We start from the raw sequence: 4,587 nt of genomic DNA, 5'->3' as shown, positions 1-4,587 counted from the left end.
CATGTCCATATACAGTGCAGAAAACCAGAATCCATCACGGGGAACAGAGATCACTCATGTCAACCCATTACATTGTGTGAGCCATGTTCAACTTAAATACATTGCAAAAGTATTCATACCCCTAGAACTTTTCAAAATTGATGGTGGTGTAGTGGTTGGCACTGTCGCCTTGCACCTCCAGGGTCCAGGGTCCGATTCCCAGCCAGGCTCCGTTTCCACCTCTGTGTGCATGGAGTTTGCATCGTTGGATCGTTCTACTAGACTTTTTGTATTAATGAGGTGACTTCTGAAGGCAGTTGGTTCCACTGGATTTTAGTTAGAGGTTAAGAAAACGATAAATGGTTTTTATCATTTTACAATTATTTGCCATTTTATGTTGGTCTATTACATAAAAATCCTAATACCATACCTTTATGTTTGTGGTTGTACTGTAACATGACAAAATGTATAAAAAGTTCAAGGGGTATGAATACTGTGTCACTGTACGTCCTGCATTTTATCACATTGTTTCAACAGTTATGTTGCATTGTGTTTCTCTGATAGTATGTTCATTACCCCTCCATTAAAAAAAAAAAAAAAAACAGTATTGACAAGTGCATTTTTAATATTCTACTTATGATAACTGATGGATTGTATTTTTAACATTAAGAGCATAAAATTAATTAAGATTCTGCAACGCTGTGTTCCCTGTTGCACAACCTTTATGTGATTAAAAGCTGTAGATAAAGGCAAAAAATGTGAATTAAAGTCTTGTAAAAAAAAAAATAGCACTTAAGGCCTGACTGAATTTACCAATTTTCTCATTTTGCACTAGAATAAATACTTGCTTTAGAACTATTCAGTTATGTTGGGGTTGTGTAGTAAGGTTACTCTTTGTTTCTAGGTCTGTTCTATTTTTCACTTTCTATCAATCATTTTGTTCATCTTTTAAATACATTTACTGCCAAATTGTTGGACTTATATTTGTGCATACAGCATTATTAAATGACTGTATTTATTACTTCCAAATTTGAACATAATTCTTTATAAGTCTTTATTACGCAGATCTACACCATCCCCTGTTTTTTTTTTTTTTTTTTAACATTATCGTTATTATCTGTTATATTTTTCTCAGTCTCATACACAATATGCTCTTCAGAAAACTGAGCACTCGAATTAAACCTCATCTACTCATGGGGGACCAGTGTTCCCATGGCAACTAGTGACACAATGCAGCAAAATACTCAGCATTAGGTTAAGTGTTTTTAATATACTAGAAATGCTTATGAATACTGAACCTGACTGAAACTTGATATCTTAAAGGACTGCAGCTTAAACAGTCATGTATAGACCCATCAGCCATAATATTAAAATCATTAACTTTAAAATCACTTAGGTTTTGGATAATAGTTGTGCCACCAGGGCGGCTCTGGCCCCTCGTGGCATGTCTTCAAAGGGCCTCTGAGGGTGTGCTCTGCAGGACGTTTTCTTCAAAGATGCTTCAGAGGGAGAAAGAAGGTATCTTTTGGATGCTGTGGGTTGGGTTGTGAGAAAGCGCCTCCATGGATCCGACTTGTTTCTAAAATCCAGAGAGTTTGGAGGCTGGGGCTCTTTGTCTGAAGGACCCTATGCACCGTGGGCTTTAGAGTTCTGGTGCGTTTCTATCCGGGCCAGAATTGGCTTTTTATTGGTGATTTGTGCTGCATTGGCTTTTCTTTTGGATTGGACCAGACAGCCTGGTTTTTGGTCCTCTCGAGGTGAGTCTTAAGTGGGGGTGGCACTTAAAGATCAGTCTAAGGACCTGAAAGCTGAAGATCAGGTTAGTTTGGTGGCAAAGGAATGGGGTTCTCATTTTCTGTGAGAGATTGCTCAATTATCACTGTGTTCTTAAATGGCTCTCTTTTTCTGTTCAAGGGCTCCAGTGGGTAGCATGGATAATAAGGTATGGCTTCCATGGGTTGAAGGCTTGTTTAATATCTGCAGGTTGGAAATTGAGACCCTTTTCAATCCGGGTAAGAGATGACATTTTCTGGATGGCAAAAAGACGCCAGTGAAATTATACCAGACAAGCATTTGAGATGAAAGTGCTTTAACCTCTGATAAGCAAGCCTAAGGCAATTAAGGCAAGGAAAATGTCCTTCAAAATCTAGGAAGAAAAAAGTTTGTATGAAATGTGAATATGGAAATATGAAATGTGTAATAGGAAGAAACCTTGAGAGGAACCAGACTCAACAGGGAACCCATCCTCATTTGGGTGATAACTGGGCATCATACTGTGTACACCATCCATTAGAGATGGGGCCTAAAATCTTGGGGGAAAATAATAGGGGGGGGGGGGGGGGTGTGGGGGGAGAAATTCTTCTGTTTGACGATTCACGTTTTTTTTTATTAAAAAACTAATTTTCCATTTATAATAATGAAATATATATAATATATATATATATATTATAATATATATATATATATATATATATATATATATATATATACTGTATATATATATATTATATATATATATATATATATATATATATATATATATATATAACGATGAACCTGTCGATCAGCTAGTGACTGGTTTTCAGTTTTATTGGCCTTGACCGGTGATCAGTGGATCAGCCTGATCATATAAATGATTCTGAGCCAGATTCTGTAACAGAAATGCATTTTTATGGTGCTTTATTATATAAAATTGTGCGTGTTAAAAGCATAACAGCCACTCAACCGGTGCGTTCACTGTCAAATTGAGTTTAAAGACTTTGGAGGCATTTAAGGTAATACATCACCGTTTGTTTCGAATCCTACAGGTGGTGCACTCTGAACTATTTACACATTTTCATCCCGCCTAGCAAGAGTGAATTGTTTACTATGTTTGTTTAGTAATGATAATTATGGCGTAAACTTTTTTATACTTGTAATAATATCAAATCGGGATAATTTTAAAAAACCGTGATACTTACAGAATTGCAATTTTAATCGAAACGACTCCTAGGTACTGTATTGTGACGATATGGTATCAGGGGGTGACTGATAATTCCAATCCCTATTATGCATGCTGGTTAGTCTGGCTGAGATAGAAAAAAAATTTTTTTACATCATAAATTGCCACTGGCTGACCTATTTTTCATAAAAAAACAGAAGGAGCAGGGGATTCCTTTTATTGTAAAACTTGTAGAAGAAAGATTGTAGGAAACAGAGCTGGAGTTGAGAAAAAAACTTAAATGATAAAAAGTTGTTGATGGAAATGTTAGATACATGTAAGCCCTAAAGCACCTCGGGCAGAAAAGAGAGAGAGAGAGAGAGAGAGAGAGAGAGCATTGGAGATGCTTCAGAGGGAGAGAGAAGGTATCTGGAGTGGTTCAAAGAGAGAGAGGATGCCTGCTGAGCTTGGGAGAGGGGGGGTGCCTCTTCAATACTTCATGTGGAGTGTGGAGAGAGAAGGTGTCTGCACTGCTTCAGAGGCTGAACAAGAGTGTGTCTGTGAGACTTCAGAGGAGGAGGAGGAGGAGGAAGAGTGTGTATGTAATGCTCCGGGGAAAGGAACTGAGCTCCTGGAAGCTTCGAGAGACAGCAGGGCAGCCGGTCTTGTGAGACAGAAATGGCTGTGATCTTTGAGAGACAGAAGGGCAGAGAGTTGCTCTCCGTCTCTCAGTTCTCGCCTTGCTGTGTTCTTCTGCCAGCCAAAAGATTTCTCGCTCTAATTAAATTGGACTGGCCTCTCTTGCTGCTAAAATAACCTCTCCTTCTCCAGGTTTCAGTAGCTGTTCAGCATTTTTATTGGTAATTGAACATAGAATTTGACTATTTTACACATAAGCTCTTTATATAATATTAGTTCATGTACATTAGATAATGATTGCTGACCCCCCAAGAGCAGGATCTCGGGTATATCCCTATGAAGGGCTAAGGCGGTGTCTGACAGTTAAATCATGTTAGACATCATGCAAACCGTTTATAACTAATTGCATTATACTTTGTGGGAAGGCATGCACTGACTACAAATATTCTTTCCAGAAAGTGGACCTGTAGGTAGCCACTTTCATAATTGCCGTAACCGGTGCTTTCTGCGAATGGCGCTGGGTTGCGTGATACCTTGTGCATACCAATATAATACCTGTATCAGTTTCTTCCAAAGCCTTTCATTTTAATGTGCTTACATGGAGTGCTTCAGTACTTTGAAACAAGGATTGTTTGCCATTTGAGGTAATCACGGTAAACAGATAATAGCTCTTCTTAGGCTTAGTTTTTAGATGTATTTTAACATGCCACCCGTTCCTTGGCTCTCACAGCAGAGGGAAAAATCCATCAACAATAGTATGTTGAGTAGAATCCGGTTCTGAGAGTAAAAACTTTTTTTTACATTTTTTATTTAAAAAAATGTCTTTGGATAATCTTCTGCCACACTAATGCACTTATTCCAGCGTTTCACTAGTGCTTGGATACCAACAAGTTTTCTCAGTATGCCAGAGCAATGATGGGACTGCCTGCTTTATGTTTGAAATGCTGGCCTCCCAGGAACTCCTTTAATGGCCCAAACATGTAGAAATGGCTTGGAGTAAGGTCAAATTCAAATTCTAATTTTATTCTTTACATACGCAGTCATACACA

Source organism: Clarias gariepinus, chromosome 28 (assembly GCF_024256425.1).
Source record: "Clarias gariepinus isolate MV-2021 ecotype Netherlands chromosome 28, CGAR_prim_01v2, whole genome shotgun sequence".
Classification (NCBI taxonomy): Eukaryota; Metazoa; Chordata; class Actinopteri; order Siluriformes; family Clariidae; genus Clarias; species Clarias gariepinus.
Note: the sequence above shows the minus strand (reverse complement) of the source record.